This window comes from Amblyomma americanum, chromosome 3, assembly GCF_052857255.1.
Source record: "Amblyomma americanum isolate KBUSLIRL-KWMA chromosome 3, ASM5285725v1, whole genome shotgun sequence".
NCBI classification, from domain to species: Eukaryota; Metazoa; Arthropoda; class Arachnida; order Ixodida; family Ixodidae; genus Amblyomma; species Amblyomma americanum.
In genome coordinates, this window is record NC_135499.1 from 180,329,412 (window position 1) to 180,355,437 (window position 26,026).

Genomic DNA, 26,026 nt, shown 5'->3' on the forward strand with positions numbered 1-26,026 from the left:
CATAACTTTTCGTCGCCGTAGTGCTCATAGAAACAGAAAAATGGCGCACAAATATCAGAACACGCCTCCTGATGTCGTCCGGCTGTTGATAATAATCCACTCGTCTACCTTATCTGCGTTATTTTTTATTTTTTTTATGAAAAGTGACATTTTGTTCCACCATTTAGAGTTGGCGAAAGGTTGTGTACAAAATCTGATGTCTACCTGGGGTGGTCGAAATTATTCCGGAGCCCTCCACTACGACGCCCCTTTCTTCCTTTCTTGTTTCACTCCCTCCTTTATTCCTTCCCTTACGGCGTGGTTCAGGTGTCCAACGATATATATGAGACAGGTGCTGCGCCAGTTCCTTTCCCCAAAAACCAATTATTATTATTATTACCTGGGTTAAATTCTTGGCTCACTCCTCTTTCTGGCGAAATTACTGAGCTGGCAGTCATGACTTTATATAGTTTACGGTACTTAGTCCAGCTGATTATGAGCAAGATACTACAAATAGAAACCATATCGCTCGAATTCAGAACACCGCATTTCAATGTGATGAAGTTTTAACTGACCTAAGCGCAAACCGTAGGAATTGTGGAGTAAAAAGGACAAACAGGAGGCGCATTACAAACTGAAATACACTTAACAGTATTGTATTTTTTTTCCTTCTAGATTTTGTTACAAAATCATGAACGCGTTGTTCCTCTCTTGCCAGATCAAAGCCCGCGTTCTAATCAAGAGATCTGTCCTCTTCGCCTAACTTTTCTTGCCTTCTGTCGCATCGAAGACAGGATGAATACTCTCTATACAGTCTGTTTTCTTTTTGTACTCTATAAATTGGGCCTAGTGTAATTACGCAAAGAGACATGGCAAAGGCAAACGAAGACATGGCGTCCAGATCAACTTGCTTCGCTTGTTTAAGTTTATGTGCATCTTCTGTGCGCACTGCGCACTCATTTCCTGGCTTGAGCTTTCGGAGTGCTGATGTAGTCAATTTTACGGACATTCAGGACTTCACACAGACGGGAATAGCAAATTAACTCCAACAGAGTATCCTCAGCAGGCTTTATTTATTTATTTTTGGTATGCAAAGTAGAAGCACAACTCTTTCAACTTCTGCATCCTGTTGGCGACAGCCAAGCTTTAATTGACTTCCTGCCTTTGGGGAACTGGAAAGTGCCAATTCCGCCTGCTAGATAATCTGGTTTAGGTTGCCTTAATGAAGGACAGCCCTCACACTGAGTGTTGTGGGTCTAGGTGTGGTAAACATAAAAAAAAGCACCCTTGCTCTTTCTGGTAAGCAGCGCGCAAGTTAGATTTATCACACGATATTTTTTTTTTGAGCAGGAACAAGAGTACGTGTACATTTACGCTTTTTTCGGGCAGCGGTCTCTTCAGTAGAATTAGAACGCTGAGAGCTGATGCGTTCCAGCATCTCTCACGCGCAAATAACGTTCTTTAAGGGAGTAGTAATGCAACCTTCCGACGTGCTCGTATGTTGAGGCGCTTTGAATTTCCACGTACTCGTTGCACAAACCCGGTGCATTGCATTAGCTGCTAAAAATAATTAAACGAAATCACGCTTAGTGGACGATGCCTTTGAAGGCTGATGACAAGCAGGAAAACTGAGATGCACCTCTGCGTACGCCACAAATAACAACGATGCGCAGTGAGGACCGACTCTGACGTGCTGTTTTCTATGACGTCATGTTCGTGCTTTCCGTCAGCAGCAACGCAGCTGCGAATGACACCAAGGATGGATATGAACCCATAAATCTGAACTAAACGCTGAAGCGTGCGGGTTACATAAAAAGCGCTCATAGGAGCGCCATCGCCTCATCTCGAATGTTGATGTTCATTTAGAAGGAATGCTTCTCGCATGCTGTTTGAAACCTAGAAGCTCCTTTCTTTGTGCCTGTTTGTCTTTTTTAATTCTAGGATTTCCAAGTTTTTTTTCGTATACAGTTTTAAAACGTCCTGTTAAAATCGTCGACTAATTTCGTTTTCCATTTTTGTTAGCTGCACTGGGGATCAAGCAACGCTCTTATGGAAGTCGCAATACGTAAAACTTTGCAGCTTGTTTTCAGGAATACATTTATTTTCGTTTTTTTCTTCGAAACAAGAAATGTGTTTCTCACCACAGTACTCAGAAATGTTTGTCTCAAGAATTATCATCTTGCTTTTTCTTCTTCTTAAGCGTTTTTTTATAAGGTTGAATCCTACAGCATGCACCAACAAGCGGAAGGAATGGATGTCAATTTGCACTAGCGTGGCAGCTGCACGGTACGGGTACAGCATACCTATAGCCGTTCGCGCAAGTGCACAGTTGCTAGTGGAGGCATGAATGCTTTTTCTTTGAGCGCAGTTTTATTATTTTTCTTATTGCGAGCATCCTCGGATGTCCAGTGCGAGTCGCCTCCGCCATCATGGCCTAAGAAACCGGACACTGCCACAGACCGGTCGTCGTCCCACGCTCCCAGGGCGCCGCGTTGTGGTCGTAACAAATTAGGACGACCCTTCCTTGCGCTTCGATCCGCGTGGACCCAGGAGCCCGGGACGCACGCATACTATCGTTGACAGCGCGCGGCACAACAGTCTGTATTAGTTTAGCACTGGCCTCCATTAGCGGGTACCCCTTGAGGCGCCCGAAAACAATCAAGTGCTTCCTTTCTCTCTGGCGACTTTCGGAGGCCGACATGCTTGTTTTCTCCATGTATTCTTCTTCGCCTCATCCTCCTTTCCACTTTGCCGCCGTACGTGGTGAGTGCTGCAAGAGGCATGATATCGCACAGAGAGTCCCTGGTTTCTTCACTGCTGCATGTCCTGCGTACATGGAGTGCGGTATTTTGATAGGAAGTGTAAACACTGACCCTTGGCAAACGGCGCAGCTGCAGCTGCCTTGTGGGGAACTCTGGGACAGTGTCATGACATAGTTCTTGTCAATGAAGGCAAGAGGTCGGCTGTGTGTTGCTTCAGTTATCAGGACACAAATTACGACAGTTGCAGATCTGCATCTACCAGTCATTGTTTTGCAATAACAAAGTGACGCTGACATTTCTCGTAACACGTAAGAACCCTTGTTATGTGCCTGTTGCGATGAATTAGTGGATATACTGTGCTGATACTCAGCATGACGTCGTGAGTTCGAGGCGAAAGTGGTGGTCGAAATTTTAGGAGGCAAAATGGCAAAAATTTTGAACAAACTCTTGTTTCGGGGCTTGTTGCCTGGGTCTTTGTCAAGCTGTTTCTACAACTTTTAGTCCAGGCGAACATCCAGTTGTCGGAAAAAAATTCATTTGTCTTGATTCATAGGTGACCTTGTGATCAGTGCGTTTTTATGGAGCCCCCTCAAAGGACGTGAGTGCTGTCGCTGTTTTATCTTGTATCTTTGGTGTTGGCAAGTTCATGAATTTTTTTAGGCTTTATGTGAACTTTGCAATTAAGGAGGCTAACCTGTCGGCATCATGCCTTTATTACTGCGACTATTAGATAAGTTGATAGTTCTACAGTTCAATTTTATCAACTTTTCTACAAGGCAGCCTTTACAACAAGGTAATACAATTGGCAATAAGCGAACAGAGCATAGAATTTCCAAGAAAAGTAATCGTTTTTAGTGATTGCGCTCTCCTACAATTTATCATCGATTTCTATAGCCGGACGGAAAGGCATCAGCAAGAATGTCACAAGCCTGCCATTATTGGTTCGTCTCGTATTGGCCACACTGCATTCAAGAATGAAGACGCATCATTCGTTATGTTATGTTGCTCCTTAGATTTCAATTACCGCAATCTGCGAATTCTTGCTTCACGTGCACGCCTGAACAATTGTCATAGTACACTTGATAAATTTCAGGAATCTGTTCTCTGCTATTCACTATCATCAACCTGACTGCAATCACTGGAGGACAAAGGCTTTAACCATTTTTCCAACTAATCCCGTCCTGTGCCCGATACGGCCATCTGATCTCCGAAAACTTCTTAATCTCAACCGCCCACATAATTTTCTTCTGCGCTTTGCTACGCTTGCCCTTTATTTGGAATCCAGTCCGTTACACACGCCTTACGGGCCCAACTAGGTGTTTGCAAGGAAAAAAAAGCAAGCAACCCGAGGTCTAGGATGTTCTTTCATGAAGTTTCACCGCTGGTCCCCCTCATTTACTCGAGAAGCTCAGGACCAGCTAAACAATGCTTTTAACACCTGACACCAACCAGTCACAGAAGCGTATAATATTACGCAGCATTTACGCAGGGCCACGGCACTTTCCGTACATAAAGAACAACAATGAGCGCATCAGCCGCCGGGATGCTGCTGCTGCTGCTGCTGCTTTTCCGAGAATGGCCTTGTTATCTCCCGAAGATTGGCTCTTGGTTCCTCGCACGCTAGGAATCGTCGCCACAAGGCTCTCCTGCACGGATGACCGGGGATGTCTATTATTCCTCATCATCCGAAAGAAGGCAGCATGTCTGCGCGCCTGTTTATTTGGCTTGGACGCTCATAGGTCAACGCTGCCTATTTTCTTTGCTGCCGGAAAAAGCATGCCTCTCTTACTCCCAGTGTCTGTAAGCTGTACAGGAAGGTAACTTTCGCCCCCTTTTCTATTTCTTTCCATGTTCTGCCTCAGAGGGATGGTCGTAATTCCTGGCAGCGCATGCTCCAGAGTGTGATGCTTGGGGCCAAACGTAATTGCATGGCCCGCTGCAGTTCCTCGTATCAATCAAAGCAACACTGCCTGCCGAGTGTACGAAGACACGTCGACGAGTGATCCTGGCCAGCATGAAGTCTGGGCTGTGCCAATTTACTAGACACGGCATAAGGATGGGATCTTGTTTTTACCTCGTATTCGGTCGCTCCCTGCCCAATATTAAGGCTTACTTAACCATTCATGAGGCAGGATGAATAGGGCGGGCATCGAGCTAACAAAACGTGTTGACGATAACCAGCTCAATGTACAACCACGAATCACTAATATATTAACGTGCAACGGAAAGATATATCTACTGATGACGTGGAAGGAAACGCGCGTTAACATTCTGCTTTTCTGTGTGCCGCCCTTTGTAGTGATTATTATAGACCTGTACATGTAGCGATGGACTACATGTCATATACGTGATGGAAACTGTGCATCAGATTTGAGCGCTGGTATCAAAACGAGAAACAGAATTTGGCCAGGATTGTCCGTGTCGTTGCAGCGAAGGCAGCTCCGGAAATTGAGCTGGTTCGCATTACGGTCTCTGAACTTTCATTTGATAATTTATTGCCGTCAGCGTCCACACTGATTACAGACGATGGGTACGCAGTGAAAGGGAAAAGAACAACTGTTACAAGAAACTGCAGGCAAAATGTGCAAGCTGTGGCAAATCTAAAATGAAAGAAAAAATAATCAAGAATTCAATAGTTTCACGGTTTAGGACCCATGCTAAGCAATAATTACGAGAGCGCGTAGACTGCTTTACAAATTGTAGCATGGTCATTTCACAGTTCTTCAGTAAACAATACTCCTCAAAGAAATCTATTATAATTTATTTTACGGTTCAGATTTCGATTCTTTTCTTAAATAGTAGCTCAAAAGAAGCCCATTTTTGTTTCACGAGAACCGGAGTGTTTTAGTTTTCTGCGTTTTCTTGCTCCGTATATATATATTATGATTAGGTCACTAATTTTTTGTTAGTACTGCATGCAGCAAGTGTAGCCCACTGATAGCGAAATCATCTAGTGTAGACTCGTACGAGTTTATCGCTAGGGACAAGGTCATTTCAGCGATAAACGAACAGCTAAGAGCAAACAAACACTTCATGAAAAACATCAGCGTTCCCTTGGTGTCCGGGTTGCAGCAGAAGCCAGGGATGTTTTGCGGTTATAGATTCATATTAAAGAATGCAAAATCTTCACTGCTGTTGCGCAAGCAATTTCGAAAAGTTCTTGCAATCGTATATGTATTTTTTCATGCGTGTCAAAATTCGTGTCAAAACAACTCGTTTTGACATGCATTCGCCACAGTAGTTGCTAACAATAGTCCAGAAAAAATATCGCTCCTATTTTTTCATTTCCGCTCAACCCGCTTTTGTGACTGAGATTGACAGTGTCCAACACTATCTGAAAACTAATCAGTTTCTTTTTTTTTTGTGCATGAAAACAAAGCCAAATTTCGCTCGTGTACGTCCCTAACTGGCAGGAGGTCCAACGAAGAACCAATAAGCGACGAGAACCTAGTTTTCAGTACAATTTCCAAGGCGGACTTACATTAACGAACTAGATGCATGCGCAACCTCTTCCGGCTGATAGACCGCGCACGGTGCTCATCAACAAATGAAACAAAGGACGCAAATCCTATAAGTCTGTGAGCGCAGCCACGTGCGGCAAATCTTCAGCTCGGCGGCTCTGCAAAATGCGGTCTCTCTGGGTGTAATCCCTGTCCGGCGTCGCATTGTCTCAGTCATACAACAATCCAAACTCAGCGCAATCATCTCTCGTTCCTTCTTACGCTCTCTCCCAGTCCCCTAATTAACAACATCGGCAGCCTATTCGGTCCGGTCCTGCGGGGCTGATCCTGGTTTAACGCATCCTCCAATCAGCCGGTCACCGCAATCGGCACTCAACGTGGCCACCTCGCACCGGGGTCACGCCTCCCAATTTTCCATGAGGCCATCTGCAGCCTCCCGCAATTAGCCCCCCGCAGGAACAGGTGTTCGCGGCATTGCAGCCTTTTCGCTGAAAGCAGTGGTTCGCGCGATTCGGAACGCCGACGCAGGACGCTTTTCCAATGCTCTCCTCACTGACGCCAGGAGCATCGATTAGGCGCAACGTGAGTTCGCACGGCAGCATACGCACTCTTTCGCTACGCACGTCTCTGTCACTTATTAACTTCTCGAAAACCTGCCAGTGTCAACGTTCTGTCTTCACCGCGCGCATGCGCAGAGCGTCGATCCCCGCTGACGTTGACGGCCGCTCTTGTTTTGGGTGTCATGAAACGGTCAAACTATGGAGTACTAGCCAAGAGGAAATCGATGCGGTTCACGCTTTAAAATGCTCGCCTGTCTAGGCGACGCGACGTGTGTGGTTGTGACAAATTGTTTATCGGCTTGTACTGAACAATGGCGCCTATTTTCGCAATTTTGATTCGGGAAGGAATTTTTTGACGAAACATCGCTTTGTTCTGCTCAAAGCAGAGCTCCGCTCATCGCCCACCGTGGAGAGGTAGCTTTGAAGTAACGCCGGGAGTGTTCATTGTAGTTCCTTTAATGTCTCGGTCATCCGGTAAGGTCACTCCATTCGTGCTCACCGGCGCGGAGTCGCAAACAGTCAGAGAGGATTGTCCCAACATTTCCGCAAAAAGACGAAGAATAAACAACTTTGGCAGCAATTTGAAACTGTCCCAACAAGATTCACGGAGACAGCAACTTACTTTGACACGTTTTCACATCCTCGTAGAATTCATTAGAGGCTTGTTATAACTTCAAGCTCATTCCTCAGTTCCGAGACTAAATTCACAGAAAGTTTTCTGAAGCCCGTTGGTTCATGTGCTCGGATACGTTCTCGTAGATCCCCAACAATGTTAGGATCGTTGTTAATATTCTTTGCCCTTTACACGAGAAATGATCTCCGCGACGAAGCCAGGCTAGTCGCTGCACGCTTCACAATCCATTAGCTGCTTTAATATTTATCTCTGATCACTTGCTGTTTCCCACCTGAGCCGAAAGGCCCTCATACATCCGTAGCGGAAGACGGCGGGAGCCCCGCTTTGCGTGGTAAACGATCGATGGCATCGTGTCTAGAGAGTTTTTATTTATAATTTAACAGGAAGCTGAGGCCTCCTATTTAAATGAACGCTTAATATATTACCTCCGCATCCATTAATACATTAGCCTGAAATTAGCTGTTACGACCTGCTCTTTTTACTCTCGTTCATAGCATGCATTCTCACAGGAGAGGGTCGAGCAGAAATTATGGCGCACTCTTGGCAGCTGGTTGGTATCATATTAGTCCTTTGTTTGGTAAATCCTTGTCACCGGAGAAGAAAACTTCTTCTCTTAAGCGAGAAGAAAAAAGAACTTCCTTTCAGGTAATTTTGGATGTGGATAATAAGTTTGGTGTGATTGAATTTTAAGCGCCTTTAATTAAAGCTTAGTTTACTGAACTCTTTTTAAATATTTAAAACGCCTGCCTTGGTAAAACGAAGATCTTTAGAGTGCCATATACCAGCTTTCTTAGAAATGTATCCAGCCATTACGACGAAAGTTCAAGACAGAAAGAAGCTCATTGGGAACTTGTGCTTTGCTTGAGTTAACTCTGCCTTAACCCATGTATTCGTAAGGGTGCTTGTCTGCAGCCTGAACGTGGTTTATCATATCGAGAATAGTGAGCCTGTCTCAGTCTAAGTGTGGTAGGTGAACGAAGCAACGAAAAATTTCCATCTTTCTTCTCGCCGCTCTCCTTCGCTCATAACAATGCAGATAATCTCGCAGCCGCAGCACGGAAAAGCTTGTGGCACTTTTTGGATTCGTTTTGAATGACGTATGCGGAAACAATTTCGTTTTATAGCTAGCTATTCATGATTGCATGAGACACCCTTCATAGCACGCCATCACAGCTTTTGCAGTGTTCAAAACTGATAGTTTCTTTTTGCTGTAAAAAAAAAACGAGAACGCCTATCGGTATTATCTCTCGATAATTTCTAATACTGCCGCTCTGCCAATAATACATGGGTTAAACACTACTATGCATATACCTGCTGTCGAAGAGCGTTAAGAAATTTTAGCGGGCAAGTTGGTTCGGTTAGTTCGGAGCTTGTACGTCTTCTGTGGCTGTGTAAGCATCCTGAGGTCCAATAATAGCGCGTACTTTTCATGATTGTAGTAGGATTTTGTGTGCGTATGTGTGTGTGTTAGTATCATTTACGCTCAGTAAAACCGGGCTTTTTTTCTTCAACTTTATCAATAAGAGTGTACTTGTCTTAACTGCTCCCCGTTACTAATCTATTCATTTTTCAGTCTACAAATTTGATAGCTGTTTTACTCCCGCCTTTAACATTCAACCTTCTGTATTCCATCACACTTTCTAGAAATAATTTTTTCCTCTGGCCGTTCTGAAAGTAGCAACTTCACAAAAAAAAAACAGACGCTACCGTCGTCTCATGCAGTTCCATCGTGCTGCGTATTAATATACTTACATCTTATTTCGGACGAAACAGCCTGTGTCCGGCAGTGCGCGTGTTAACGCGGAGTTTCCGACACGAGTGTCAATTACGCTGCTGTCAGCGTCTCCTACCAGCGCACGGATCTTTGGAAAGCTTGGCAAGCAAGTTTCTATTGTCATCTTCCCAGCGTTGATTTCCCGGCGGGCTGCACATCACTTTAAGCACTCTTGACACACTGTCTCTGCTAATTCTACGCTCCGAGACGTCGTTCCTGTATGGCTCTTCCTCAATACTCCCCACCATCACCTCTCTCCTCCTTTGCCTATAGAGCACACATGTTCCCGAGTGCTGGAAAATTGCGGTCTGTCCCCGTGGCTCGCGAAACGCGCAAAGTTGTGATTACTTGTGCCTTTAACTCGGAACTATAACAGACTTCTTGATCGCGGATAACCGAAGCTCTTTATTTCTTCCCTCATCAGGCTTCCAGTCCAGGGAGGATGTTATAGATTGCTCCCGGTTTCCGGATGGCGGGACTGCCTGGCGTATCCAGGGAGCCAGTCACGTGGCACAAGCGGCTCTAATCTAAGCAGGTGAGAGGCACATACACCTCGGAGCTGTCGTTCCCGGTCGCACAGCTCCATAAATCTTGCGCAAAATGAGCGTGAAGTACACCGCTTGGAAGCTCCTTTTGTAGTTTGCAGTTTTGATCGTTTTTTTCGTGTCTATTGTTTTATTGCGCAGTTTTGTTCACTAGGCTAAATTTATTCCTCCCATCTAGTCTGCTTCGTATTGTGGGTAATTTAATCCCGGATATGACACCATTTTTCATCTAGAAACCCTTTCTTCGCGTGTATGAAGCGATATCGCGCAATGGTGTCTATTTTGTGTAATATTTCTTGCATCGATGTGCAACAGGTTACAGTGATAACGAAGCATTTTCTCTGTATGCGGACATACCAAAATACCAGTGTAATTCTAAGCAGACAAATTTAGAATGTTTTAAACAGAACAACAAAGAACCGCAAGTACCACTAAGAAAGAAATCAATGGCTACAGGCAATGTTTTCGTGTATGAATTTTCAGCATAGTTTGAATAAAAAAAAAAAAAACTATTCAACGGCACTGCGTGTTACTGACTTTCGCAATAACAGGAACCGTTCTCGTTATAGTTGTTTTTTATCACTTATCAAATACTGAGGCCTTGCATGAGGCATGAAAGGCGAAAAGAGAAATATATCCAACACTATCAATCAGCCGCATGTGATGTACCTTTAAAGTAGTCAGAAAAGTAAAGTACAGATATGACAACGTGAATAGAAAGCATCTAAAAATATCCACGAAACCTAGGGCCCAATAGCTTCCGCAATGTACTAGTCCTACATTTATATGGTATGCGAAAAGGGCTTTTGAGTTTACGCTCCACATCTCTAATATATGTGTTTTAAGAAATCCTATGTGACTTTTTGAAACTTTAAAAATCGACTCTCTAAATCACTGTATTGCATAACAAAAAGCTTTTTTTGTGATTGGCTTCGTTTCTGACTGCGGAGGTACTCCAGGAGCTTATATATGACGGTGTTTGTCAGGAAGGAGGCACTGATATGGTGCCTATGAGAACTTTGGAAGGTATTGACGAAGTCCAGCCGGTGACGCATAGTGGGCCTGAAGAACCGCAAGAGACACTGGGTGGTGGGAGCACTAAACAGAAAGAGGTACCGTTTTCGTTCAACTTTGTGATCTGTTCCCTATTATTCTGTATTTTTTACGGTTATTCGAGCCTGCCACCGATATGTAAGTAGAGATCACTCCATGAATAGCGACTGCAACGCGAGAATTCGTGGTGTGAGGAAAATGCGGCAGGACACACAACAGTGGTAAAGAAACGGTGACAATATAAAGGGGCTGGTATATACGTATTTGTATTTATGGTTTTCCCGTCCGTGTCGGTATGCGTTTCGTTGCTGTTTTAACATGCGATCATTACGACACCATTTCAACATTCACTAATATTAAGCTTCTGGAATTTAAGTGTGCTTCCTAACGTCCGCATGGTTAAAAAATCAGTAAATAAAGATAGCTATTTAATCCACTAATGAATGAACTCCTTAGGTTTGGTGATGGCTGCTGCGCTAAATGAGAAGGTCATAAAAAATCTTTCTGTATTAGCAAATATTGAAGTTTATTAAACCGGAATTAGCACTACCATACGCTGTGTCTAGCGGTTGTAATAGTGGTCGGAGTTTTATAGTCTTAATGAAAATAAAGGGCTTAATTTAAGTAGCAGTTCACTAGGAGTGACATGAGGGTGAACCCCTTTTAAATGATTACAACTGAATAATCACGTATCGAAGCGAGAAGCAAAGACCAAGCTTGGCCTAATGTGGTAGCGCGCTTCGAACCTGAAAGAACACGAAGGTACCACCCTCTGCCAAAAGTAACCGAGCAGCAGGTTTTTGCTTCCCAGCCGTAAAACAAAGCCGTTACGGCACCCTTGAAAACTGAAAGGTCTCAAAACGTGAGGACAACGGCTCACCTTACTTTGCACAGATTCAGAGCTTAAGGGCTGGCGTAAGTGCTTCACTCCGCGTCTATGCAACAAACCACCTGTGCCCGGTTATTTTTGAGAAAGGGGGTACATGTTTGGCGCTTTCACGTAGAATGCCTGAATGCGCCTATTCTTTGGGGCATAAAGAACAAGCCTTATTTTTCTTTCGGCTGGTCCTATAAAAGACCTCATGTGCGAACGCATCAAACATATTATTAGTAGTGACACGGCGTATAATTCTCAGTGGAACGCCGTATAATTCGACCGAAACTATGTCTGACAAATGTGCAGAATTTGTTTTAAAAGAGTGGACGCCTTCTTATTGGGGCAGCCGCATGCGCAAGTACCTCTTCCCTTGCATGGTGACCATTGCATAATCCGCTTTTCAACGCAGTGAACTGCGCAGTTCAAACTGTTAAAAGCTGCTCTTAATCGAGTCCAAGGAGGCCAACGGACTCCGAAAAAATTGTGATCACATTCATCTGTCATCCTCCTCAGGCGACTCTTGAAGTAAGCTCTTCGCGATTGATGATCAAAATCAGGCGGTGTTTTATCAAACTCAGCACGATTAATCAAATGATCCGCACTTTGCACGTGTGCTGCTGTCGATTGTGCTGTTACGAAAGTAGAGAACGACAGATACACGACCGTTAGTTATTCTCTTTGAGAGAGGTAAAATATGTGTAAAGTTAAGTATACTGCCACCAATCTTTAAAATTTGTAAGTCAACTGGAGCATAGCATGATAAACATTGGAAGCACTTTAGAAACAAAAGAGCCTTTTATAGAGGCGTACTCTGCGCAAAATCAGACAAAGAAATTTATGTTTAGCGTAAGTGGACCAGGAATATTATTTTGAAAATCACTTCCAAATGATAATCGCTTTTCAGTTTGACGCTAACGTCATCTCGCTCCGTAAGTCAAAGCCGCTCAAAATGTAATAACTGAGCTGTGCGTAAATAATGAGTCGATAAAAATAAATTCATTACACTTTTAACAAAGTTCTAATCCTAGTTCCCGCTTTCAGCGAACATAAGAAAGTGGCCAGTTGAAATCAATGCCAATGAAACTTCTTGCGTGTGCACGAAAATCCGCAGTATGCGAAATCTCGATGTTGCACGAAAATGCACAGTCTGCGAAATCTCTATGTTGGCGGCACAATGCATGCGCATTTGACCGACTGGCTCAGCAAGTAACCACAGTGTCACGCTTAGCGTGTGATGTCCTGCGGACCGGGGCACCAACCAGAAATATGATAAGACGTACTGCACTAAGCAATCGCTCAAAACGATGAACGGAGCAGAGCACGACAGGAAGCAAAAATAACAAAAATACGCGAAGCACTCCGGGACTTACAACAGCAGCTGCAAAAATAGACAGGCATGCCAGCCTACGCAGACGCGTTCATGCCCGCCGCACAGTTCGGTCGATTCAATGCTAACGTACACGGCAGGTTATTCATTTGCTTTTCTTGTAATGTACGAGGGACCAGAATTTTAGAAATGGGGAATTGCTTAAGCCTACTGTACAAAGCCGTCAGAAGGCATGTCTTACGTGTTCCTGCAGCTTTTAGGCGACCCACCCGCGGCGCGCTGTCTTCGCCAGCCTCTGCTCAGTTCGAGTCCCTTTTTTGTGGGTGCGTTTTGTCCTGTAGGCGTCTGCTTTTTTAACCACCGCTTCGCGCTTTAGACAACAAATACAAACAAGTGACAAACACAGAAAAAAAGAGCCAAAATAAACGACACAGGTCCTCAATTCCACTTTTACTGCTTCCTAGGATCGACGTGTATGCGGGCGTGGGGTAATGGAAGCAAGCCCGGCCATGGGGAGAAAGCCTCTGAGAGTTAGGCCCATGTGAGCCGGAGGAAAGAACTCTGTCGCCTGGTTTCGCTCCGGCATACTTTTACTTCCGGATTCGTTTTATGTTCGTGCTTTTTTTTTCGCATCTACCGTGAATTCCCATTTGTTCGTAAACCAATTTCGTCGCTCCTTCACCTACATCCCGCTTTTATCTGCTTCGTTTCTTTAAGTGCATGGATGACTGGGGCTCAGTTGAACGGCACGCTGGCGCCGCCGCTGCGATGGTGGAAGCGTGCACGCCAGCACAAGTTCGCGTCTTAAGCAAAGGAAACAAACGGCAAGGGACCAGGCATAAGAAGAGGAAAAGTATGAGGAAAACAGGGAAGACGGCCGCCTTTTCGTGTTGACCGATTTCCTCAGATAGGATGGTATGGTCGCTATTACCGAGGATTATCGTGGGCCCGTATATATTTGCTGGGCACACGGCTCTCGCCAGTTTAGCTTGCGTGTGCCGTGTTCGCTGTCTTCGTACAATATTTGTAATGCATATCGCTGGCGATACCGATGCCTCCTCCTTTCTCGTCGTCTTTTCTCAAGGGGAAAAAAAGGAGCACAAAAGCAGAGAGGGCGTAAAAGGAAGTGTAGGCACCGCTGCCAGCGCCGTGAGGTGACATGGGCTGGGCGAAGTTCTTGTGATGCGGTGCTGCACCGGCGGCGTAAGTTCAGCTATGGTTCATGCCTGCTGTAGAAAAAAGGGCAGATTGTAAAAGAAGTACCCAAAGAAGACAGAAAAGGGACTGCGCCGTGGTTACCGGACTTGAGAGCTGTGTGTGTAGTCTGTGCGAGAAAAAACAGCGAAGGAGAGAGATTGACAGCGGAGCAGGACTAACGGGGAAGGAAGGAGACACCAGCTCAACGTTTACTGCGCGGCTAGTCGAATAGTGAGCAGGAAAGGCAAGCACACTAGAGCAGAAATTCCCGGAAGTGAGGTGATACATAAATACGGAATGTATGCCCCTTTCCTGACGCAATAAGTTCTGATTTCTGATCATTTCGTGCTACATATTCAATAATAAGAAGGCATCTAAGTGCGAAAGCACTCAACAGACAGCTCGGTTTTGCTATGGATAGACCGCAACAAAGAGGTTACGTCTGGTGTGCTTAAAATTTGTTCGATGTCCCCAGCTATGTCTACATAAAGCAATGCTGTCAGCTTCGTGGTGGAAGCTTCTTGGCCAGAATGAAATGATGTGCATTTGTTTTAAATTTAGTGACCGTGTTTCTAATGCAGAAAGAAGATCAAGAGTGACAAGTTGGGGGGGACTTAGGCAGTGGCTACTAATCATAACTGCTCTTAAATGAAACATGCATTAGCCGCATCGAAACTGGTAGTATGGACCGACGTCTCGACGAGCCGAAAAAGAATATAATTATGAGCGAGGGATACACGCGCTTCATCACGGGTTCAATGTTCTCGTATTATAAGGAAATATTTTTGAATTCCTGCGGGAAATATGCGCTTCGTTCGCGGCTTTGGTGTCGTGGCTAGCGTCTGTGCTAGTGTAGAAGGAGAACTAAATGTACGTTCCTCGCTCCGAAGCAAGCATGAATCGCTTCCGGAGCTGCTACAAAAGTACGCCGCGATTTGCATGCGAAATTTCGCTGCCACTCATCGGCCTTGATAAAAAGCTCGCGAAGTTCTTCCATCGATGAGGAAACAAAATTACATGAAAAAAACGAATAACTTTAATCGTCGCAGAGCGGGATTAGAGCCTACTTTTCCTCACTCAGTCTTTGGTCTAGCCACCAGTCCAGGAAGTCACACTGAGAGCATTTTAGACCAGCTGACTAGACAACTACTTCCATAGTGCTTATCCCCAAGTTTACTTTGCGTAACGCATAATTAGCGAGAAACTGCGTCCTGTTCCTTCAATTTACTGCCCGCTACGCATAATCAGAGATCGAGTGCGTTGATCGGCTTCCCTAACGTTGTACTAAGCTTGCGAATGCATTCCTTTTAAAACGATTTGCGCGTCTGCGTTTTCGGTACCTAAGCTGTACTGAGGTTGCAGGTACACTGTTCTTGCGAACGCACCAAAATCTTAAAGCAAGGGCCATTTTACGGTTCGCCACCATCGAAAAGCAGCCTCCGCGCTGAGTGATTAAACCCGTGGACTCGTGCGCCAGCGGCAAATCACCTTAGTAACGAACCATGGCGCCAAAACGGAGTTCAGGGTTCTAAACATACGCACGCAGAAATAACAGAAACAGTATTTGTATTGCATTTCATCCTTAGGACAAAGTTTCATTTTAAAACCTGTTGCTGCACTGGCCTGTAGCTCGTGCTGTCGTTGACAGCCCTCTCAATCTTTGGGGCTCACCCCGTGACGGCCATTTTCCAACATACATATTGTACAATAGCCAAGGCCTCAGTTCTAAATTGGTATGCTGTTCTTGATTATGAACATGAATGTTCTTTCTTTTTTCACAAATCATGCAGGCGCCATGCTCTCGAAGAAAGAATATATTTTTAATTCGAGTAGCAATTACGGAACGTCTATAGTTTTTTTTAGGGAAATGAGAACTAATGCAACGAATTTTAATTACCTCCATCCCAACAGCCAGCGGTAGTAAAAAAATTAAGTTTTGATGTTTACTTCGGGTATAGCGCAATACATTATTGCCCTCTTAATTCATCCTAAGTATATGCGAGTCAATAGTAAGCGCCTATATTACGTTAGTTTTACGAGAGCCACAAAAAATTTACGACAAGATCAAACATTTCATCTGATTCTCTTGCGAAAGAATACGGGTATACTCTCGATTATTACTTTCATGCTTTTACTCTAATGAATACTTTTACTCACAGCCGAGGCTTCACATACGCCACAGAAAAGGCGGGTGGGTGGGTTCCGGGTGGTTTTCTAGAGAGTAAAGTGGGAAGTACCACTCTGCTCGCAGCCAAGAGAACGGTAAAATTTATGCTGCCCGACAGTAACTGCGAGTAGCCGCGTGTATTGCCACGATAAACGTATCGGCATTCTTTTCTCTTTTCTCAGACCAAAATTCTCTGGTGGCTCATGGCACCAGAAGATTAAAGAGAAAATGGAGGTTGGCTAGGTCCCACGGTTTCTCATTGTCACGACTCCTAAAGGGGGGCAGCAAAAAATTCTGACGACAGAACAGCCTTTTTTGTCCTCTTCGAAATATGATGTTCCCTGGCGATAGCATTCCACGCAGGAAGTAATAACATCTCAATTAATAAGGTTCTTAGGAAACAAACCTCGATCTCTCCGCAACTATTCACCGCATAAGAGGCATTCGGATAACTGCGTCGGAAAGAGTCGGTGACAAATTATTTTCTTTTTCAAACATATTCCGTTTCTTTTACCAGATATTTCTGGGGAATTTCCTGTATAAAATCTGCTAGGGACGCCTGACTAGGCCCAAAAACCACTGCAAATGATAGCGTATAGTTACAGCGCGACAACTAAATACAACAAGGAGTGGAAACAAAGCACAATAAAATCAAAAGAGGGATTATGGGAAGAAACAAGGAGCATAAGAGTGATTGTTGTGAACAGAAGTTGTCATGCTAGAATAATGCAAATAAAAGGAGGAAAAATATCGCTAGCGTCATGCAAACAAGTTTGAATGAAGAGGACTACCATTCGCAAGAAAATAAGAAAATATATTTTGAAATGACGCAGAGCAAAAGAAATTAATGAATAATTTCCCGTAACTGTACAAAATATCTCCGCAGTTCTTTTCTGTTATATCCAGTGCTTTGTTAAACGTATTTAAAGGGAGCGAAGGGTTAGGAGTTAGACTGTAACTTGTAGTTGCTTCGAACAAATGGTGCTGTCCATACATCCACATTTGTTGTGTTTACTCAACTCAGCAGAACAAATAATTTCTGACATTGGTGGATGAAATGCATCGTTTTCAAAAGGCGAAATTCATAAATACTGTCTTGGCGAATTAAGTTGTCTGCTTTGAAAGCGGATGTTGCTGGATGTGATCTTCCTAGATTTCCACTATAACGAACTATTTTTTCCTGCATTGCGAATAATTTGTCCTTGTTAGTCTTCACTGTTGTAGGCCGTACTAAATGCGATAGTATAAGCTTGAATAGAACAGTCCTGATAAACCTGAACTTTACATTTTAAAAGCGGAGTGTTCCGGCATCATGACAGTGCACCTCCTACTGAAGAAAGTTTTTTTACAAAAAAGATCGATTTTCTCTTCCTAACTAGCCCGCCGCGGTGGCTCCGTGGTTAGGGAGCTCGCCTACTGATCCGGAGTTCCCGGGTTCGAACCCGACCGCGGCGGCTGCGTTTTTATGGAGGAAAAACACTAAGGCGCCCGTGTGCTGTGCGATGTCAGTGCACGTTAAAGATTCCCAAGTGGTCGAAATTATTCCGGAGCCCTCCACTACGGCACCTAATTCTTCCTCTCTTCTTTCACTCCCTCCTTTATCCCTTCCCTTACGGCGTGGTTCAGGTGTCCAACGATATATGAGACAGATACTGCGCCATTTCCTTTCCCCCAAAAAACAATTATTATTATTATTATTATTATTATTATTATTATTATTATTATTATTATTATTATTATTATTATTATTATTATTATTATTATTATTATTATTATTATTCCCCAACATGGCGCCCAGTAAGGACGCATGTGTGCTGTGCTCCCGTCCGTTTTTTGGTAAGCAGCAGTTTTTTCGTTGTGCCGACTGCAACAAACGTGTGCACGCGAAGTGTGTCACTTGGAGTGACGACGAGCTGCAGCTTTTGAAGTCCGGCTCGCGACCATTCATGTGCAATCTGTGTTTGTCGTCTTGCGGCGGTGCTAAGCCTAGCGACGGTGGCGAGTCAGCGGCTGCATTCCTTTCTTCCACGGCCCACCAGCCCCATCACCCGACCGACCCGACCGGTTCCCTCGCTTCCTCCCCGACGGGCGAACCTGACGGTGCGCTTGCCTCCCTTCGGGCTCTCCTCCTCGACGCACTTGAAGGAATCTCGTTCCTGAGCGACGAGGTCGCCCAGCTGCGGGAGGAGAATGAGCGCCTTCGTGGTGACAACTCGCGGGCGCTCGCTCTCCAGGCCGAGGTCGTTGCCTCTCTGCGGGCTGATGTTCGCAGCTTACGCGAGGAGCTTGCGAGGCGCCCTGCTTCATCGCAGCGTGATCCGCCTTTCGTCGAGCCCCTGTCCGCGAGCAGTCCTTCCCGTATGTTCCAGCCATCCAAGAGCTACTCTGCTGCCCTTCACTGTGGGATGACACCTGTTGATTTGGCCACCTGCCCGACATCTGTATCTGTCCCCCCACTTGTAGTTAATTCGCCTGAGGCGCAGAAGAAGCACCGAAGCCCAGCCATCACTGGCTCGTCGAGCTCATCCAGTCTGAACGTCGCCAGACCTCAGAAGCGCCCGAAGGCCATTTTTGTCTCCAAGCTGTGCCCTGAGACAACGTCGGCTGATCTGACGAACCATCTGAAGTGTGTGAACGTCACCCCCCTAACCTGCCGGCAGTTGAAAACGAAATATGACTCCTACTCGTCCTTCTACCTCACAGTCAGCGCGGAATTTTATGATCAGCTTGTTGACCCTTCGATGTGGCCTACGGGCTGCATCTTCAAGGCTTTTCGTGGAAAGCTCCTGGATGGTATGTTGCATCCTTCCGAGCTGACGGTTGGTCGCAGTCAACCCTAACTTGGATATATATTATCAAAATGCCCGAGGTCTTCGGACTAAGGGACCTGTATTTTTTTCTAATGCATTAGCCTCTTGTTACTCGGCTGTTGTAATTACTGAGACCTGGCTGTCTAGCGAAGTGAACTCAGGTGACTTCTTTCCTAATAACTATTCTGTTTTTCGAAGCGACCGCCCTGAATCAGCTTCTAAACAAAAGGGAGGGGGAGTGCTCATTGCTATTGACAGTTCCGTGCAGTGCGTTCGGCGTTCCGACCTGGAAACCATCGAAGAATCTGTCTGGTTAGAGCTCACTTTAACTCGACATCAAAAACTCTTATTGGCAGCTTTCTATATTTCCCCTAATCTGCCTCCTCCTGCCTACGATGATGTACTACATTCTATTGAATATGTTATCACTTCTCATAGCAAGCACAAACTGCTCATTTTAGGGGATTTTAATACTCCAGGTATTAACTGGAATACCTTTACATATTCACATAACAATCATTATGTAGTTAGTAAGTGCAACCGGCTTTTAGATTTCATAGCTTTTAACACCTTGCAGCAACACAATTTAATTGAAAACTGTTGTGGTAATGTTCTTGACATTTGTTTATCTAATTTTGAAAATGTTCGAGTCTCGTCATCTGACATCTCACTTACTCGCTGTGACAAATTTCATCCTCCAATTCTAATAACGGCTTCGGTTTCTGTCCCACCATCTGCTAATTCAAATCGTGCGGGGAATTCCCCCCGTTTCGCTTACGCACTTGGCGACTATGTTGGTCTCTTCGGTTTCTTCTCTTCTGTCGACTGGTCTGTTTTAGGCGAAATCAGCGATGTTGACGAACAAGTCAGTCGCTTCACTGAAATAGTTCTCAATGGTATGCGCCAGTACATACCTGTGCACACTCCTACTCGCAGCAAGTTTCCGTTCTGGTTTTCCAAAGAACTTAGAACAGCGCTGAAACTTAAGGAGCGGGCCCACCATAAAGGGAAACGCCCTGGGCTGGATACATGGGCGGATGAATTTCGCCGCTTGCGTTCCCTTTGCAAACGCCTGTACAAGCGGGATCATGAGTCCTATCTTGAATATTTAGAGAATAGTGCCTCTAATCGTCCTACAGAATTCTGGCGATACGTTCGCAAGCGTTCGAATAAATCTGATAGTCATATTCACTTAGTTGACTCTCATGGGAATGAAATTCGGAATGTCGCTGACGGCTTTGCTCAACACTTTTCCTCCGTGTACAAATCTCCACGTTGCGACTCCGTGTGCCTTCCAGCTGGCGCACATAATTCCGTTCTTCTCGACGAGAAGTTAGTAAGTGAGAGTCTTAAGTGTTTGAAACCATCTTTGTCCCCTGGACCTGATGGCATTCCAGCCGCCATAATAAAAGCCTTCAATAGTACCTTCGTCCCAGTTTTAACCACGATATTTAATAACTGTTTGAAAAATTCTGCCTTTCCCCGCGTGTGGAAAACGGCGCGTGTTTTCCCTGTCTTCAAATCAGGAAACAAATCTGATGTTTCGAAATACCGCCCCATTTCTCTTCTTTGTGCAACCTCTAAGCTTTTTGAATTAGCTTTGCACAAAGTACTTTCCTTCCACCTCAAAAATGTAATCATTCATAATCAGCATGGTTTCATAAAAGGTCGTTCTACTACAACTAACCTTGTGACTTTTATGACGTATACATCAGCTGAAGTCCTTCAGAGGAGTCAGGTAGACGCTGTGTACTGTGATTTGAGCAAAGCTTTCGACGTTGTTACTCACTCATTACTTCTTCAAAAGCTTCTGCTGTTTGAGATCGACGTTTCAATTGTAGCCCTCCTACGCAACTATCTTCTTGATCGGTCCTGCTTTGTCAGTGTAAATGGACAGACCTCATTTGTTTACACTCCAACCAGCGGTGTTCCTCAGGGCTCGGTATTAGGCCCGCTTCTGTTCTCTGTTTTTATCAATGACGTTTCCTCCGTGGTCAAAAACTCCTCATTTCTCCTTTATGCGGACGATATAAAAATGTTCAAGGCAATACATACTCTTCACGATTGCTTGTCATTGCAATCTGACATATCCGCCTTCTCTGATTGGTGCTTGAAGAATGGGCTCACTCTCAATTCATCTAAAACCAAGGTTGTCTCATTTACGCGTAAAACGCACAGTCTTCTCTACTCTTATTCTGTGAATGGTAGGCCGCTGCCCAGGGTTGATGAAATTAATGACCTCGGCGTACTTTTCGACCGTAGCCTCAGCTTCTCCTCTCATACAAAACGCATTGCTCTACGGGCTATGCGTACACTCGGCTTCATCTGCAGGCTTTCGAGAGAGTTTCGATCCCCACTTCCTTTCTTAAAGCTCTACCTCTCCATATGCTTGCCGCTTTTGGAATATGCGTCTGTTGTTTGGAACGGCACTTGCCAGTCGAACTGTGAAAAAATCGATAGAGTTCAGCTAAAGTTTTTACGCATATTTCAACATCGGTTTTCTTGTAAAACTTCCAGCTCTCGTCCCAGACGGAGTAACTCACTGCAGCTTCCTTCTCTTAGCTGCCGTCGCGTGAGGGCAGATATAATTTTCTTGTATAAACTTCTTCATGGTCACATTCTATGCCCTCAGCTCCTAGCGCGTATCCTTTTGCGTGTACCGCGAAAGAGCATAAGGGAATTCAGACCATTCCAAGTTTCTGCGCTCCTGCACTCCCTCTCCCCTCTGGACAGAATGCAAAAGTTGTTTAATTCTCTTTGTCCTCACCTAGATATATTCGAGAATTCTCTCCCTTCCTTTATATTGGATGTCCGTGACGTTCCACTTTGAGCACTCTTTTTCTCATACATAACTTCCCCTTTCATGCATTTTGTCTTTACTACACTTGTGCGTTTGCAACGGTATTATATTGCTTTTTTCTCTCCTTAATTGTTCATCACGTGTACTTGTTGTCATTAATATTATTTCTTTAATACTGTATACTCACGCCTGATTGTCTGTAACGCGTTCACTAATTACGTTTCTTATTGTGTATGATTGTATTTCTAGTTTGTATTTCAGAGGTTTCATATTCGTTCATATTAGTATTGGCTTTATTCTTGTTTGTATTTTGCTATATGCTGTACTTGGCTGTTATCGGTCGTTCATTCTCTTTGTTTATTGTTTCATTAGTTATTTATATGTCTGTTGCCTGTTCTAGCTGTTTTCATTTACCGCTGTTCTCGCTGTTTTGCTTCATGCTTGCTGTCACGCCTAGTTTATGTCTTTTTTTTTTCTATCGCCTTGACTGCTGCATTACCTCCCCTGAGTGTCTTCCTTTGTAGTGAAATAAATTTACATTTTGTGCGTGTGAATGGTGTACCAGCACCAAGACCTTTGGGTTGTTCCTGGGCACCGAAAATAAAGATTGATTGATTGATTATTATTACTATTATTATTACTATTATTATTATTATTATTATTATTATTATTATTATTATTATTATTATTATTATTATTATTATTATTATTATTATTATTATTATTAATAATAATAATATTATTATTATTATTATTATTATTATCGATCCCAACTCCCTTTCTTAAAGCTCTACCTCTCCATATGCTTGCCGCTTTTGGAATATGCGTCTGTTGTTTGGAGCGGCACTTGCCAGTCGAACTGTGAAAAAATCGACAGAGTTCAGCTAAAGTTTTTACGCATATTTCAACATCGGTTTTCTTGCAAAACTTCTAGCTCTCATCCCAGACGGAGTAACTCACTCCAGCTTCCTTCTCTTAGCTGCCGTCGCGTGAGGGCAGATATAATTTTCTTGTATAAACTTCTTCATGGTCACATTCTATGCCCTCAGCTCCTAGCGCGTATCCTTTTGCGTGTACCGCGAAAGAGCATAAGGGAATTCAGACCATTTCAAGTTTCTGCGCTCCTGCACTCCCTCTCCCCACTGGACAGAATGCAAAAGTTGTCTAATTCTCTTTGTCCTCACCTTGATATATTCGAAAATTCTCTCCCTTCCTTTATATTGAATGTCCGTGACGTTAGACTTTGAGCACTCTTTCTCATACATAACTTCCCCTTTCATGCATTTTGTCTTTACTACACTTGTGCGTTTGCACCGGTATTATATTGTTTTTTTCTCTCCTTAATTGTACATCACGTGTACTTGTTTTCATTAATATTATTTCTTTAATACTGTGTACTCACGCCTGATTGTCTGTAACGCGTTCACTAATTACATTTCTTATTGTGTATGATTGTATTTCTAGCTTGTATTTCAGAGATCTCTTATTCGTTCATATTAGTATTGGCTTTATTCTTGTTTGTATTTTGATATATGCTGTACTTGGCTGTTATCGGTCGTTCTTGTGTTCATTCTCTTTGTTTATTGTTTTATTAGTTATTTATATGTCTGTTGCCTGTTCTAGCTGTTTTCATTTACCGCTGTTCTCGCTGTTTCCTTGTTCTCGCTTTTTTGTTTCATGCTTGCTGTCGCGCCTAGTTTATTTGTCTTTTTTTTCTATCGCCTTGACTGCTGCATTACCTCCCCTGAGCGTCTTCCTTTGTAGTGAAATAAATGTACATTTTGTGCGTGTGAATGGTGTACCAGCACCAAGAACTTTGGGTTGTTCCTGGGCACCGAAAAAATAAAGATTGATTATTATTATTATTATTATTATTATTATTATTATTATTATTATTATTATTATTATTATTATTATTATTATTATTATTATTATTATTATTATTATTATTATTATTATTATTATTATTATTATTATTATTATTATTATTATTATGGTGTACCAGCACCAAGACCTTTGGGTTGTTCCTGGGCACCGAAAAAATAAATATTGATTGATTGATTGATTGATTATTATTATTATTATATCTTCCTAACTGAAATTAATGAAGAGTGCCTTAGTAATCTCAGCCCTTCTGATAACATTATCTTAGTAAGTAATTCAGTAGACAAGTGGACAAACTGCAGTACATAAAGGAGGATGGAATAGCAAAACCTAGCGGTCTGTCTAAAAATGAACATAAACACCATTGATCGAATGCTTAACAGTTTTTGAATAAAACAACAGTTAACGATAAGCAGAGAAGAATTCGAAATGGTAAGAAAATGCATCTGCCTAAGCAGGTAGCGAACGCAGCTGCGAGACGTGGGAGTGAAGCAGCTCGGAGAATAAGAATGAGCTGGAGTGCATGGGCAGGCACTCTCAAGTCATGAGGGCTGGCTTACCAGCACTCCTCAAGAGAAAACATTTTTCGCTCAATTGTCGCATCTTGCCAAGATTCTTGCATGGGGCAGAAACTTATTGGCCAAAATAAAGGCTTGGGAAATAAATTGAGGAGGTCACTGTGAGCATCGATCATAAAATAAAACAGTAGGAATAATGTTAAGAAACGGGAAAAGATGAGAGTGCATGGGCTAGCGACCAAACATGGACTAATAATATTCTACCTGAAGTTAAGAAGAAATGAGCATGAGCAGGACAAGCAATGTGAAGGCAAGGTAATCGCAGGTCCATTATAGCAGCAGATAGGATTCCAAGAGTAGAGAAGTGAGTTGAAGGTGGCAGAAAGTCATGCGGGTAGATGAGAATCAGAAGTTTGCGAGGATAATGCGGCGGCCGCGGGTGCATGAGAGAGCTAACTGCTGGTCAGCGGAAGGTGCCTTTGTACGGAAGTGAACAAAGTTAGGCTGAAGAAGATGATGACCATAATGTCGACGATATATGTCAGTTGTGTTCCTAGTTTCTCTTTTTTTTTAAAGCGCATGCGCACGGAAATCAGAATTACGGAGCATGTAAGAATAATTCCCTCTCATAGAATGTCCCACCTAGAACATGCTTCTAAGAGCAAGGCAGCATTTTGAGTTAGCGTATATGGCCGCAGTCTATCACCTCAGTGCAACACACGGCGATATTTGTGGTATCATCCTTCTCTGTTTGCTTTTCCATGTCAGCTGAGCTCTTTGCCTGCGCATTTGTCGCCGTACTGTCTTTCGGCCCGTCGCTATTGCACTTTCTTTTCGAAAGATCTTTTCGCGAATTCGCATGGCAAAACAAGTATAGTGAGTGAATTTCCAAAGCAATGGAGGGTTTCGAAACGTGCTGAACAGCCGAAAAAGCAAACGAACGCGGAGTTCATGTTCATGTTTGAACCCGTAGCACCGCGCAAGGTATTAACGTGGTGACCATCCGTTCATTGCCCCTGGACCCATCGCTAGGGAACTGTTTACACTCGGCGTTCAAGCAGCGTTGCAAAATGCATTTATAATGCCTACTTGGACCACATCTCCTCGTACGCGAAAACCGCCGACTGGCCTTAAATTTGTTTGCATGGAGAAAGATCCATGCACACGTGTGAGTAATAAATTCTGCTAGCGCCTCGAGTCGAGCCGTCCTTTGCTGCGGGGGCGATTGCTATAGAGCCTAAGTGGACAAAACGGGAGGTTCATAGACCCATAAAGTAATACATAATGAAGTTATAACTCTCGTCCCCTTGAAATTGGCTAGGAAAGTTTTCACGCCGAGTATTCCGCAGGGCATAAGTTTTGAGTGCTGAGACCGCCACTTCTTCAAGACGAAAGGATGGAGCCCTTAGATTAAACAGTTTGAGGCTCAGTTCACTACTTCGAAAGCAAGAGTTCCCAGAGTTACGAAAGCGTAGCGTTGCGCCCGGGTTTAAGTTGCCAGTTCGGGGTTGGGGAAAAAATTGTATTGAATCCAAACAACGCTCTAGAATTATAAAGTATTCCGAATATTCTAGCACTTGAATGATCACTGTCTGAAAGAGAACAATATTTTGAGCTACGTCCCACACTTAAGGGCCGAGCAATAAACTGGAGCTTGCGCAGTGTTTTAATGAATAAT

At 43.8% G+C, this 26,026-nt stretch overlaps 1 pseudogene across 1 annotated transcript in view; it reads left to right on the top strand.

Moving 5' to 3' along the window:
• LOC144125555 (5-hydroxytryptamine receptor pseudogene) overlaps nt 1–26,026 on the top strand; it is a 287,026-nt pseudogene that overhangs the window by 125,286 nt on the left and 135,714 nt on the right. The window contains exon 2 of the transcript XR_013313389.1: nt 9,595–9,705. The product of XR_013313389.1 is annotated as a 5-hydroxytryptamine receptor pseudogene (transcript). The remainder of the gene's footprint in view (nt 1–9,594; nt 9,706–26,026) is intronic.